General features: G+C 40.4%; 1 protein-coding gene across 1 annotated transcript in view; it reads left to right on the top strand.

The window, feature by feature from the left end:
- The first annotated feature begins 1,099 nt into the window (after positions 1–1,099).
- OXR1 (oxidation resistance 1) overlaps positions 1,100–15,966 on the top strand; it is a 266,597-nt gene continuing 251,730 nt past the window's right edge. The window contains exon 1 of the mRNA XM_039387650.1: positions 1,100–1,115. The gene's annotated coding sequence lies outside the window, so the exon portion shown is untranslated. The remainder of the gene's footprint in view (positions 1,116–15,966) is intronic.

Consider the following 15,966-nt stretch of genomic DNA (forward strand, 5'->3'; position numbering starts at 1 on the left):
TAATACAATTTTAGGCTTCGTAGTATCTATAAATCTAAAGCAATGTGGTGCTGTCATGTTTATTCTTATCGGTCTTTTAGGAAGGCAAGGAATGATAATTCACAGCTTAAAACAGCAGAAACTCCCATTCACAAATACTTAGGGGGCTTTTAATTTCGACAGCTCTTAGGTTTGAAACGCAGTAGTGTCAGTGGTGATCATATCTTTTCTCTTGCCGCATAGCTCTTCCAGCCTAGAAAATCGTATTTAGGAGGGCTGTTCTTCACGCTGTTCGCCTCGGACCTGTGACATTCTCATCTGACTGCTCTGAGCTTCGCAGGAGAGCTCCTGTGCGTCCCCAAGCCTCGTCCGCACAACCTAACTCCTACGAGCTGGATGGAGATGTCTCTGGAGAAGCACCGCATAAAAACGCTGCTGGGCATCCTCTCCCTCACTCTCTAGATCTCATTCCTAAAGGTGCCGCTTCACGGGGTGGCCCCGAGGTAAATGGCCCGGCCCCGATGTACCCTGCCCGGCCCGGCTCCGGGGCGAGGGCCACGGCCCTGGGGCGAGGAGCGGGCAGAGCCCGGGGCCAGCCCCGTCAGACGCCCCCCAGAGCCCCCCTGGCATCCTGTGCCCCCCTGCGCGCTCGGCGGGAGCAGCCGAAGCCGAGGGCCCCGCAGCGCTCCCGCCGCAGAGGCGCGGGCAGGACCCGGGCGCGGTGGCGCAGCATCCATCGCCCCGCTTCCAGAGCCTCTCCTCCGGCTCCGCGGGCAGGACCAGGGCGAAAACGCGGGCACGGCCCCGCTTCCAGAGCCTCTCCTCCGGCTCCGCAGGCAGGACCCGCGCGGCGGGAGGAGGCGCCGCTGGCCCGGGGCTGCGCGGAGCGAGGCGCCGCTGCCCCTTTAAGCTCCAGCTGTTCCGTTCTGCGGTGCCTATTTTTAGCCTGTCCTCTTGGTAGCATCCAGCTCTGCCCGCTCTCTCTCCGCGCTCCCCCCGTCCCCCCCCGGTGGTAGGTTCCGCACGGCGGGGGGACTGAGCATGTCCGAACGCGCTCGGCAGCGGCCGCCGCGCCGGGGCTGCGCTCGCTGGCGGGGCGGGAAGGGGGGCGCGGGCGCCGCCGCCGCCGCCCGCAAGTAAGTTTGTCCGCGGGCGGGAGGGCGAGGGGCAGCGGTGCCGTGGTGCCACCTCGCCGCGGCAGGGGCGGCCCGGGGCAGGCGCTCGGGGGTCGGTGCCCCCCCGTCCCTGGGGGATGGAGCCGGGCGGGACGCGCGGCGGGACCGGCGGCCCCTGCCCGCCCGGGCGGCTCGGTGCGCGGCTCGCGGCCGCCGCAACTTGTGGGCTGCGCGCCCCGGGGTCAGCGGCTGCGGCCTGCCGGCTCGGCTGGGCTCGGCTCGGCCACGGCGGGTCCCCGCTGCGCGGGTCGGCGGCGGGGGAGCGCATCCCCTCGGGGCGTGTGAACCCGCGGCCGCGCCGCCGGCGGCGGCAGGGACGGTCCGAGCGCGGTGCGATGCGGGAGCGCGGTGCGATGCGGGAGCGCGGTGCAGTCCGAGCGCGGTGCGGTCCGAGCGCGGTCCGCGGCTGTGAGCGGCTCTGAGGGAGGCGGGCGGCGGCGGCAAGGGCGCGATGCGAAAATACCGAGCATCGGCACAGCCCGGGCACCTCGGAGTCAGCGAGGCTGCGGTGTTCAAAGGAGTTTCTGATTTAACAGATGGTACCGCAGCAAAGAAACTGTTTGCGGAGGGGAACTGTAATGACACAGGTTTTTTGCTCCCTCGTGTGACAGTTTATTCTGGGTGTTCTTTTAGTTTAGCAAGGCTATAGTATTTTAACTTACTGGCAGTAGCAAGCTCCAAAGTATGCCCCGATGTTTTTGCCTCTGAAAATGGGATTTTGTTATTAATTTTTAAAAATGCTTGTTTTGTTGTTCCGTTCATATGTAAACCAGTTTAACACTACGTGTCACTGATGTTTGGGAATGTAAACTTCTTAACGCTGAAAGCAGCATGGCTTAGTTTCTTTTCCTGTGCTCTGAAGCTGCTTCCCTTTTCAGAAGATGCTTCTTGCTGTTTGCAAAGTTGCATTAAGATAGGCTTCTAATTAAAATCATAGTAGGGGAAGGGGAATTTGAGGAGCTTTCTGTGAAACAGATGTCACGAAACTTCTGCTGCTTTGCGTATCACTGGCGAAAGAATAGGACTGAGGGTTAGTAAGGTCCTCTTGACGGACAATCTTAGTTTTCATTAGACCGTTGCGGTAGGCATTGTCAGTCTAACCATCTGACTTTTGACACTTTTACAGTCATGCTTATCTTTGCACAGTGACTTAGATTTGGTGGAGTACTCAGACCTGAATATTCACATAAGCTTTAAGGTCTGCATTGTCAGAATTTAGATGCGTTTTAAAATAGTTGCAGACTCAGAACTTGCCACTTCTGCTGTGTATTCTTTATACTGTTAATTAGCGTTATGCAGATAAGACGAGAAGGCTGCTGTGTGATGGTTTCCGTACCTCTGCAACTCTTCAGCGGCTCCCTTCTCTCAAATGAAGCCCCCGCCTCCCCCCACCCCCCCGCCAAAGCACCCTTGCCAAACAGTAACAACTGAATTAGGGTTTCTGAAAGCTAGTCCATGTGATTTGGATCTGGTTTGTGCATGAATAAACTGCTGTCCTGTCAGTTCCATTTTTTATGAGTATGCAGTAATGGGGAAAAATTGAATTCTTGAGTAGATGCCTTTTGCCTGCTGCACAAGACCATAGGACAATGCAGCAGGAAAGAACAGCCTATGTTGACAGCATACTGAAAAATAAGGAGGGAAATTTTTGTGCATGGCAACCTGCCATTTTTCTTCTGTGATTAAGTTTGAATTGAAATAATACCAGGTATTTAAAAAATAAAATTGCTTAAAATGGCTGAAGTCTTCAAAGCTGGAATGTTAAAAATGCCCTTCCTTATGTTCTTGGAGTTTTGTTCAATTATTTGTGTTGCATTTTACTGTTAGGACGTTTTAATACTATTTATTATAGTTCCAGAGCTCATACATAATAATACAATTATCATCAGCATCCTAACCAGATAAGCATTCTTTGATACTCAAAACATATGCTAATAGAGCATATAAGGATATCCTTAGAATTTATGCTGTGGTATAATTCCTGTAGAGCCTCAGTTGATTCTTTGTTTCTTGGCCAGCTTTGAGCCCAGCTACTGGAGATGAGAAAATTATTTGAGTGACAGTGAGGTTATATATTAATTGTTTGAGAATGTCTAGTTATCAGCTGCAGCGTTTGCATAGTTTGCATAGTTCCCTTCAGTCAGAAAAAAAAAAGTAGCTAATATTCTTTCTCAGTGCATATCTTTCCTTGACAACTTTTTTCTCCACTATTTGCCTAATCTAAGGAAATATCTTCCATGCTTTGGGGTTTTTTTGTTTGTCTTTTTTTTAATAATTTTTTTAATAAAGTATGTCATTTTGCATTGTAGGAAATCATATATACTTATGCCTCCTGGATTTGGAGAAATAACAGAAGTATGGAAAGAGATGTAAAATTTTTTTTCTTTTAGTTGAATTTCATTTAAAAACAAAACTTAACCCTCCCCCCCCAAAATAAAACCTCAAACACTCAAACCCTATTAATAGTGCCATAAGACATTTTCATAGGGAAGTGACAATTCTTTAAGGCTGGTAGCTGGAAGGCATAATCTAGGATTGTCAGCACTAATGAGCTGTTAATTCACAAGGTCTCTGAGCACTTGTATTGGTTGATGAGCTACTGTGACTTATTTCCTCTTTACCCTTTAGTGAGTTGCTGTTGTTTCTTAAGTGACTATAGCAAAAACATTAAATTAAGCATATTATTGAAACATATGGGAAATGGCAACTTTAGAGAAGCAAACAGTTACTACTGCCAAGTGTGGTCAAGTGTCAGATTAGCACAAGAATGCTACGTGGATGTGAGTGGGTTCACTCAGGAGATAGTGATACTTCTGTTTAATAGAGCTATTTACTTAAATTTGGGATGGCTTCCTTGTTCACTGCAGCGGATATTTGTTAAAGTAGGGTGTCTCTGGTATGTGAACTGTTGCCATCAGGGGCAGAAGGAGCAGTTTGAGATAGGCAAAGAATTGCACATGTTCTGAAGCTCGTGGGGAAGAGCTTTAGGTGTTCAAAACAGACATTGTTATTTTGATTTTATCGGTGTTTTTTTGTGCCAGGGACAGGTGCTTACATGGTGCACTGTAGCAGTGAGCTGCAAATTACCCTGCTATTCTAGCATCTGCTCCAAAAAGTTTTACTGAAGATGAGACACAGATACGAAGAAGGCATCTCCTGGATATCTCATGATGTGTTATTATGGATGTGTAATACAGTTTAAGACAGGAAGTGATTTGATCTGCAGACCTCTGTCACAGAAAGAGCTTATCCTTGGCTGCAGTAGTACCAGCAGTGAGTTTCCTCTGTACGTGAGGTTACTGCTTGTCTCTCTCGACTACACATTGAAGCAAGCGATGACCTGCTTTCTTACATTGCTCTGGCAAAACAGAGATAGAGTATTTTATTTTTTTTTGGCTATTCTACTACCTGTTAATAAATAGGGTAAAATCAGAAGAGAAAAGAGAAGTAGGGTGAAAATCATAAAGTTGTGTTAATCTTCCACAGATATTGTACTGAGAACTAATTTAGGTTTGGCTCCTTATCTCTTAAATGGCACGAGTACCATTCAGCCCCACTTTGTTACTCCTACGAATACACTCAGTTATCTTTACTATTTGATGATTGAGAAATCATGAAAGGAGGGGGGTGTTAGACATGGGAGCAAAGGGAAGAGAGGACAGCTACCCATAGGCAGGATGTGTGTCATAATGGAGTTCTCAGCAGAGCCCTGAACACGGCTTACAAAAACGCCGTCTGTCCCAAAACAAAGGACTGGACCTTCTCTGGGGCCAATGTAATGTCTTGTCCACATAGTCCAGGGGTGGTAACGTGAAGGGAAAAAATGGGATTGGGTGAGTTCCTCTGAATAGCTTGAGAACATGAAAGGTGCATCGGTCTCCTCTTTATTTTCTTTTTGCTGGACCTGTTGTTTTCAGGCTTGGAGTGATAAGTCTAATCTGTTTTATATATTTCTGGTAAGCTTTTATGACCCTTTTATTCCATATGATTTGGGTTCTGTTCTCTGCATCACCCCCCCCCCCCCCACCCCCCCCCAAGATTGGTACCTACTAAGTACTAGTTAATCAGCATTGGAAAGCCTGACTGTCTGATTTGAAAAGGAGAGTCAAACTTAAGACTTGTGAAGGAACAAGGAGATTTTCTGAGAACAGCCATGGACATTGTAAAACTGGAGGGACCTGTGCAGTGACTTCCCATGTAATAGAAACTAAAGGACTCGAGTAAATTCTTGATTGTATGAGACTTGCCACTTAGAAAAGAAGTTATTCTTCATTAAAAATTTTGGAGTAAATCCCTCTTAACACTGGTGAATGCATCCAGATCCATTGTGAGCTCTCCAGTTATTCTTTAGCCTTAGTGTTTGCTATTACTAACTAATTTTTAGGTTAGTGTTGTTTTTATTCAACTTCCATCTATCAGGTCTGGCTATCTGCCTGTTTAAAGAGCTATATATTGTCCAATATTTTTTATAGGAAAGTCTGTATCAGTTGATGAAGACCTCTTGATAAGACTGAGCTCTTCAAATCTTTTGCTGTTTATGTATTTTCAGTCCTGTTTCATTTTTGTGGCTGCTCAGTTAGACTGTTTTCTGTCCCTTCGAAGCTGTACCTACTGTGTCCTGGATGCAAATGCTTTTCCTGAATGTGCAGTAGCTTCACACACAAATAAAATGTTAAGGGCATAAAAAAGTTAGTGCCCTAGTAGGAAGAACAGAACATAAAGAAATCTCTAATGGTGAAGTAGGTACAAGTCTAATACTTAGTTAGTAAATCTATCAGTGATCAACGGTGAAAGATGAATGAAAGAAGAAATTTTGAACACTAAGCAGAACTTAAGATGTTAGCAAAAGCAAGACCTTTTTCTGTGGAAGATGGGAACTGTTAGTCTCTGAATGGGAGTCTTAGTCATGCAAGATCCACTGTTGTAGTTTACACATCCTTCAATAATCAATGACCAAAGACTAACACTTGGGGTCAGCCTGGGACATGCTCCTTGCGTCCCTGTGAAGACACAGCTGACATGTTTGCAATCATGGATGTGAGGTATTTCTTACTGAGCTTTTAAAACAAAGCTGTAGGAATTCTGTATCAAACTTGGGATGTCTCTGGAAGACAAAGTATTGCCTCTTGAAAGTGTGGGTAGCTTGTTTGTTCAGTTGATATTATTTGTACACGCTTTTGTTCTGGAAGAACACCTCGCAGCCATCAGGACATAATTAGAAACCATCTTTTCTGTCTTCAGTGTGTGGTCTCACCCATGAAAGCACAAAATTTGGACAAAAAATTTACCACGTGAACAAATACAGGACTGCTTAATTGATATGCTTTTTCTTTCTAGACACTTTATGTATACAATTCTCATTCATTTTGCTGTGATTTTGACTTGTGGAAACAGAAAAGAATTGTCTGTCTCCTCTGCTCCTTTGTATAAAATGCTTTTGGAACCCATAGATGTGAAACAAATTTCATGGATAAAATATAGTTCAATTTAAGTACTTCCGTAGATAATAAGTATCCAGAAACCTTTACATAAACCTTTATATATGACATGCATATAAATATAAGACTTTGATACTGTAGTCAGAATTGTGTTTTTCCCCAGGGCATAACACAACCATGTCTTCTTCCATACCTTCTAAAATAACAGTAAATACATTATTAGATATTCTTTAATCTAATCATAGCTATACAAAACCTTAGTAATATATCAGGTTTCATAAATAATACAGAGCATACTAAAAATCTTAGTATTTATAGTCACCTCTTTGAAATTGGCTTCACTTGTGAGTCTTCTTTCTACTTCCTTTGTGATTTCAAATTATTAATACTGTTATATTGCAGAAAGTTATATTTGTATAATGTTGATATAAACTTAATCTGTGCAGTCATCTGAGTCTTTGACAGTTGAATTCCAAGTAGTCGTATGTATTTTGTTGCACCAAAAAGCCAGGGCATCCATATTGTTGATAAAAGGACATTTCAAGATGATTGATCAACTATTATCACAGCTTCTGTAGCTTATGAAAAGAGAAGTTATAACAGCTTTTAAATCCCCTTTAGAGGAGGAAACATTTCTTATCCAGGAGTAAAAACAGCAGTAGCAACAAAAATGAATGCAATGGGAAACAAAATATACTTTTTTTCTTCTGGTTTTAATTCTCCATTGGGATCTTATTGTTAGTCTCTGTAGGTTTTCAGTAATTTTATCTGGATTATTACTATATAGTTTCTTTTTTTTTTCCTTTTTTTGTTTTTCCTGGAGTCAGTGTAAACACTAACTGCAGTGAAATATTATGGCCTTAGGAGTAATACTAATTCATTAGTAGTCAATCTCACTTCTAGATGAAACCCCAAACCCCTTGTACTTTCTGCTTGAATAGTTTTTGAAAAATAACACTAATTTTTTATGTGGTCTTAGACTACTGATAGAAGTCCCACTCATATCTTCTGTTGCCATTAGTATACCACGATGGCAAAAATAGTGTCTTTCTTTGCATACAGTTTCCATATGCCAGAAAGGGTGATAGTAGCAAGAATTAGCTGGTCCGTGTGGAACACTTGACTGTGAAACTCCTTCCATGTGCAAACTGTCATACCTCCTTTTTTTCTTTCTTCTTTTTTTTTGTTTTCACTGAGATCTACTTCACCTGAAAGCTTATATATCCGAGTTTGTGCTCCACTGAGAAGTTTTATCTGAAGCAGTGAGAGACTTAGGCACCTCTAAAATGAGAACAGTGGAATAGCTATGTGTAAGAAATTGTAAAGCAAGTTTTGAAGTGGGACTAACTGAAGTGGCATTAACATTTACTACATTTCAACTTTTACAGATGTAAAATGAAGATATTACTAGCTGCACAACATATGAGAAGATAAATTCATTAATGTTGGTAAAATAGTCTGATACTGTAGTGATGATCACGTTGGAGAGGCTCATGAGGAAATTGATACTTCTGGCATCCTAGCAGAGCTTAAGTAGAGTACCCTAAGGCTGTGGACTGAACAACTCTGATCAGACTGGATCCGGATACCTTATCTGCTTACCCAGTAAAATATGTCCTTCCTGCTCTCTGAGTGTTGAAACAGTCTTGGTGGAAAGAAATTAAATGCTCTGTGTCAAGCTGTTCATGCATCCTTTTTGAGAAGATTGTTTAAACAATTGGTGACCTGTGGTTTTAAGTGTGTTGAAAATAGCAGCTGCAGCATATGAGGTGTTGGTACCTGGTGAAGTCCTCATCAAACTGCAACCAGCCTTCTGAATTAGGGGAGAAAAGGTCCTTATACAGATAATGAGACCATGGGAAAAGAGATCTATGTAGCAGTATGCTACGTATAAAAGTCATTGCTAATGTATAAATAGTGAGAGTAGGTAAACACAGACAGGAGCAAGAGAGACAGAATTAAGATACAAGAGGTTTTGATTTTGGTGTGATACTTTTCCTTACACCACATAAAGGAAATAGGCATCAAAATTATATTATGTGTGTGCTGGAAGTCTAACACATATGTACATTGTATCTGACAGCAGTAGCAGAGTCTCCAAAATGAGTGTACTCAGTGATGGTGGCAGCAGATGTTTTTGCACAGGTGGAGAAGCAGCATGTTTGCAATGTTAGGAAGGAGAGTGATGTGCTGATGAAAGGTAAGCAGAGACTATAGAATCATAAAATGGTTTGGGTTAGAAGGGGGACCTTAAAGATCATCTAGTTCCAACCTCTTTGCGATGGACAGGGACACGTCCCATAAACCAGGTTGCACAATGTCCCATCCACCCTGGCCTTGAACGCTGCCAGGGATGGGGCATCCACATCATCTCTGGCCAGCCTGTATCTGAGGATCTAGTTTGACACAGGAATGTGGCACAGTGAACACCACTGCAGTTCTGTCTCACTGCGGTTCTGTCACCATCTCCTAATGCTGCTCTTACCAGTGTTGAAGTAAGTTTTGTGTGAGGCTTAAGCCATACCTAGAGATAAGGCTTGACCTTACTGAAGCTTTAAAGGGAAGGTATTGCAAATATACAGTCATATTGAGAAATACACAGAAAAGATACCCTTACTTTCCTTCTGTTTTTTTCAGATTTCAGGGTCCTGTGAGTGACAGGTGTCATAAAACTATAGCACAGGCAGAACACAAACTTGTTGCTGCTCTTCCTAATATGCTCTCAGTCACTTCTAACCACTTCTATTTCTCAGGTACACCCAAAGGCAGAGATTTTTTAAGATGTTGTGGCAATGGGCAGTAGAAATGAATTCCCCAAATGAATTGGCATGTCATCTTTTCTGACCTCTTTTGGGGAACATAAAAGACCAGTGGTTGGAACCCGTGGGGTTTTCTTCAGCTGAAATAAATGAAATGTTGATGAAATCTGAAAGTTCGCATTGATAGGTAGGAAACTGTTCCATCTCCATGAAGCTTGCAAAGGATCACTGTCATATCTTCTAAATTCCTGTAACTGCTAATTGCATCCTGTTTTCTAATTCTCCTTTGCAATTATTTTAATTACAACTCACTATGGCAAAAGTACCTGCCTATTTTGCTGTCTGAGTGAATCCAAGAGAAGGAAGAATAAGAATAAAATTACTTAAAAAATTCTTTATTTATTTCACTTTCTTGTAATAGTCATGTTGTAGATCAATTTTCTGGTTTTAGTTTTCCAAATTCACACCTATTAAATCCTTAGATAATAGGAAGATTTGGCTTTAAATAACTTCATACGACAAGCACAATAACTTTTTTTCCAAAGATCTCTAAATATTTTCAAGGTGCATTAATTCATGTTTGCCAAAATGAGCCAGATCTATACCCATGTGAGGTCAAAAGCAGACACCAATGTACTTTAATACATCTAAGTTAAGCCATTTCTTGTTAACTGGATGCTGAAACACTGACACAGATTGCCCAGAGAAGTTGTGGATGCCACACCACTGGAAGTGTTCAAGGCCAGACTGAATGGGGTTTTGTGCAATCTGGTCAAGTGGAAGGTGTCCTTGCCCTTGACAGGGAGTTGGAACTAGGTGATCTCTAGGGTCCCTTCAAACCCAAACCATTCTATGATGATTAGTAGAAAGATTTAAAGAATAATCTGAAAACAGTGATGATAATGACTTTTTGATGGATAAATGAATATAAATTGTGCCAATCTACAGAAATACAGACCGAGATGGCGTGAAACAGCTTGCAGTTTTTTATATGCTTGTACCTGACATTTTATACCACAGTGCTTGCACAGTGGCACCATGCAAATTTCAGTGCATCAAGCATTCAGTTTCCATGCCAGGATTAAATTACTCAAGTTTGTTTGGAGTTCTAGACTGTTGCAATTTTAAACCACTGGTGTTTTGTCATGTGTCTTTGTTTAGGAAGATTCCTATTCCATTTAATAAAAATTGAATTGTGATAAATTAATGATTATGACCAACCCAGAGCTGCAGGACATCTGAAGCCTGCAAATGTGTTACGCTTAAGATACTTGTAACTGACTAACTTGCGTGACAATCTTATTACATCTTCCACTCTGTTCTTGGTGTATTGTTAACCATACCTCCCTACAGGTAAATCAAGATAAAATGATAGGTTTTCTTCCAAAGAAAACAAGCTAATCATCCACTTCTCGATCGTGGGTGAGAAATGCAACATTATTCCTGAAGGACTTCAAACTATAACCCTCTGTTTTCTCCAAACCCACATCTATTGATTTGTGCAAGAGCAAGTTAGGAGGAACACAGGAAAATCTTCTTCATTTGCCTGGTAAATCATTACAGCTAAGACAAGATTACTGTCATATTGTATTGATCATTCCTTAGCATTTGACATTTAGAAAGAGTTTCTGTTCTTTCTTTAAAACTGTAATCTTCTGTGTTGCTTGTTATGATATTGTCTCACCTAGGCTCTTGATGTTGAAGAGAACATACTAGTATTGATCCATAAAATATACGTATCAAAATGTATGAAGAAAAAGTTTGACTGTGCAAATGAGCATTTGCATTTATACAATGTAATAATGAGTTAATGTATTTGTAAGAGTACATGACTTCTAATTATGAATCCCAATACAGGATCTGAGGTGGCCATTTGGCTCAAAAACTTCTCCCCAACCATCCTTAAATCATCTAGCCTGCCTCTGTATACTTTGGTTTTTTTGAATCTTTAGTCATTATGGGTATAGTTGTAGTGATGCTAAAAGGCTACACTAATGGCCTTTTTTTTAAAAAAGGCCAATGCAAAAGAGTAGTTTGTGAGACCACTAGGAGAATGCTTTAAAAATTGTTGTACTCTGTGTGCTGTCACATAAAGAATGACTTGAGTATGGTTGGTTAAAGGTGAGCTACAAGAACAACATTTAATTTCAACTTTAAATTAAGGTATTAACTAATAGAGTTTGGGACAGCAGATTACAGAAACTATGGCGTAGTCTCTTTCAGAGTACTGCTACATTGAAATTCATGCCTAAGCTTGTATTTTTTTTCCTCCTTGCATGTTATCTATGTTTGGAGATTCTAGTTCTGGTCTTTCCTACCAACAGATGCTAATGTTAGAAGTTTTTGCTGTGACTTTATTACCTAAACCAAATAAAACTGTACAGAACAGCAAGTAGCTCTTCTGTGTTTGCCAGCAAAACAAACAGATTACAGGAACAGAGTAAAAAACTTCCTTCATTCTCTTCCAATTGATTTAATTCCTGGTAATATCTTGTTTATGTTTGGAAAAGAATGACCTTGAAACATTGCAGTTCACAGTTCAAATCTTTCGGTTGATATTGGCTTATATACTGGGTGACCTGAATAAAAAATAATGAGTAGACTGTAGAATCTTTTGTTGTTGAATTGCTTATTATCTTTTTAAGAGTGTTCATATTTTCACATCCCTATATTTGTTATATAAAGTACAAATTTAGTATTGTGGACTCAATAATGACATCTCCCTTTCCACAGTCATAGTTCTTACTTAATACTACCAGCATAATAATTTTTATAGATACTCTGCATAATGTATCAGCATGGGCCAGATTTTTGTCTGTGACTCAGAAGCTGTTGTAATTATATTGGTGCAGGCAGCTGCATCTCTTACTTATGAGGCTGTAGTAGTGGTAGTGAATTTTCTACATGAATGGAGAATTTGTAAGCCTGCACCAACGTTAGATAAATAACCTCTGACAAGTGTTGAAATTTTATTTCAATTATGTGATAGTGTTTGGTTTCTGTCAGAGGGCTCTGTTGTTCTCAAGCATCCTCATTATGTGCTGCATTTGCAGTGAGCAAAAGGTAATTTGTGCCCTCGTATATTCCACTGGGATAGTGGTGAAGTATTTGGTAAGAATATACTCTGTCAATCTTGCTCCTCTTATGCCCTGAATCACTTTGCAGATGCCACAGTTGAATATTGCTGGAAAAAGTGCCTAATGCGGACAGTCTGAAATTGTGTGAAAACTTCTTGCAATGGTCATGATGTGATACCTGAAACAGAATAGAGGAAACTATTTACAAAAATATAGAAAGCTTTAATTATTCATCAGATGCTGGTGAAAAACTATCATGTGTATCCTGCCAGGCAGAAAAAGTTGCGACTTTCACCGTAGTTCTACAAAGCCCTATGAGTTCTTAAAACTCATAGGCATGGGCTTAATTATTGCAGTGTATTGGTTTTACCTGAATTAAGAGAAGGGAAGCAGTATGATTTTACATTAACAAGGTGCACAAAGCTGAACTAACAGCAGAGTCCAGTTAGGCATTTGAAACACACAAAGTGTCTGAATTGCCTGTTTCCTGTGTACTGCCTGTACTTTTTGGGATGATGCTGTTCTCTGGTACTGTGTGGACATGACAGCTAAGAAGGGTAATAAGATAAGCCCCTTTTGGCTAAAAAAAGAACAGTGCTAAGCTTGAGGGTGACGCACGTGTAGGCTCTCCTTTGGACTTCCCCCTGGAACTGCAAGAATATGTAACTCCTTTCCTCCTCAGCTAATGAGATCTAGGGAGTTCCCATAGTGGTCACCTCCTGTTTTAACCTGCTGAAAACAGCCCCCTAAAGCAGTCATGTTTCTGCTATTCATGCAGTGATCTGTCAAAAAGTTCTATGGGAAATATGTGATGTCTTTGTTAAATACTGATTTCAATTCTACTCTTGTAATCCTAAAAATTAGACTTCTAAACAGTGGACTAAACGTCCAATGTCATTTTAGTAGCACTTGAGCAGGCAACACTTTTATTGTTGATACCTGTGTATAGAGTTGAATCTAATAATAAAAAAGAAGGAATTACTTAATCTTTTTGATAGTTTTCATATTTTTAAAGACTTGCAAAAAAAAAGACCATGGAACATTAAGAAGCAACTAAGTACATGTTTCTTAGGAAAAAAGTAAGGAAAAATGTTAAAACCGATTCCAAGTTTTAATTGGAAAAAGATTAACTGTATATTTGACTTTATTAACAAAGGCATAATTAGGTCCAATTTTCTTCTTCTCTATTGTAGTTGAAATGTCCCGTGTGAGCACTTATAAACCTTAAACTCTGCAAATGGAGAATTGAATACAGGCACCATATGTTTCACTTCTTTCATATTGATTTTAAGGTATTATCAACACTCACAAATAGACAATTGCAAATCCATCTTAAAATTTAAGTATTTACCATTTTCATGATGTTTTCCCATGAGGTTTCTCTCTCTGAGATTGGTCTTTTCAATTACCATTTGCTGTCATTCAGCACTTCTTGCACTTTAATTTTATAGCACAAATGCCTCTGAATCCATCAAAGTTTATTTCAGTCGCTTCTCTGTTTCCATGCTGTTTTCAGTCCCAAGCAGTTTTTAAGGATTGGTTCTCAAAAAACATTATTGGTATAGTGAAGTTCAGAAAGCAATAGCAACAGTCCACAGTTTCAAGCTTTTCTGAAAAATAAAAATAATTAGAATGTTTCTCTTCTCAATTTTTAGTGGAATTACAGCTTCACCAGATAGAAACTAGGGCTTCAAGAGAATTTAAGTGTCATGGCATAAACTCTTCAAAATAAGAAAACTCTAGGCATGGTACCATGCCTAGTGATAAAAGCAGGACAGAATGACTTAAGAGTATGTGTGGTGCTTTTGGCTCCTGTCTTTTGCCCATACATGTAATTGGCCACAAAACAAAAGAAATATCACAACAAAAGGTTCATATTGTTGGCTACTGTCTTGCATTGCTAAGGTCAAAGCAGTGTAGAGATTCTGTGCTGACACTTTTTTGCAGTTACAACTCTTGGGGCTTAGCTGTTCCTAAGTGGCATTGAATTCAGTCATTATTACCCTCGATTTTCTGCGGTGCTAAATGCCTGCTAATTTTTGGAAATTCAAAAATACTTTGACCTTTACTGAAGCCAGTAAGAGCTGTGTGTGCTGATGACTGTTGAAATCGGACAGAAAGTTGCATGCCAGAGCACAGTGTACACAATCTCTCCAGGCTAAATTAGACCTCTGCTCTTGAATTCCCCGATGAAGATGACTGTCTTTTAATCCATAGATGACAAGTAACTACTTGACATATTACCTTATTTTCTTGAAATCAGCCCTCACAAATACTGTGTCTTTATTTTTCAGGTTAAGCTTGAAAATGGCAATTTTTGTTTTCATGTTTTTAAGTGTCAGTATGGGTAACTCAATTCTACCCTTTATCTTCTTTTTTGTTTGTGTACATGTTATAGGAAAATTAAAAACAAAGAGTCATTCTTGGGTGTTTGGCCACAAAACTGGTAGATGTTGGAAGCATGCTAACAAGCTGAGCATTTTTCTAGTGAGGCATTTTACATTGATCCTTTTGGAATCGATATAGCCTGCTTTTGAATTTCTCTAGTTATGATGTTAAATTTTCTGAGTGCCTAAATGTGAATCTTATGCCTCCTACTTTTAAAAGTGCTGTGATTCTTACGCAATTACTTCCTTTTCAGTGTGATTCATATATTTTCTACAATATCTCTCATTTGACAAAATAAACCTGTGTGCTCTTTCATTACTGAAGTGGTGAATTTTAATTGGCTTTATATTTTAATTTCTTCTTGAGACTGACTTTATGACATCAGTTTTATGAGTTAAGAAGCTACCTGCTGTGGAATCGGTCTGCTTTTTCTCCTTGAGGGAAGCAAATTTCTGTGTACAGGATAAGCACTGAATTGATTTTACAAGCTTTTGTTAGGAAGTTTGATAGGTTTTTTTGATGTAGCTCTGGCCTTGTCATACCCCATTTCCTTAGAAGTTCTGTAGTGTGTATTTTAGTGAATTATCTTGAGTCATTCATCATACAACGTCCTTCCAAGTGCTTGGGATAAAGACTGTTTTAGAAGGAGCATGTATTTAGGGTGGTAAGTGCAACCTAAAGTATTCTGTTAATCTCTGTGCTGCTTCTTCTGTTCAGAATTGAGTGGGTATAATTTTGGCTGCACGACTTCATGCTACTTGTTACTCATTAAGTTGAAAACTCCATCTGGAGAAGGTATTAATCCAAACTGTTATTCTGGTGCAGCTTGTTTTGAAGTTATTTGCTTTGGAGTGGGATTGAGTTGACCAGCGGTATGTTAAAGAAAGATTGACTGCTCGGAAATGGTTTTTAGTACATTTAGGCATGTACATACAGTTTCAGTGTTTCATATCCTATTTGATATGTCTTGAGCATGTCTGTGACTTTGGCTCTCTCTCAAACATGTTTATTTTTATGTGCATTCTTCTATTTTCTTAACTTTTTTTCTTTCATGAAGTCTAAAATAAGATTGCTTGACCTAGATTTCTTGCAAATTCTTCAGGTGCTATTGCACATACTACTTACAAATTATAGTTTTATTTGAATGGGA

The sequence above is a fragment of the Pipra filicauda genome, unplaced genomic scaffold (assembly GCF_003945595.2).
Source record: "Pipra filicauda isolate LSUMZ 115617 unplaced genomic scaffold, ASM394559v2 scaffold57_size4234018_pilon, whole genome shotgun sequence".
NCBI classification, from domain to species: Eukaryota; Metazoa; Chordata; class Aves; order Passeriformes; family Pipridae; genus Pipra; species Pipra filicauda.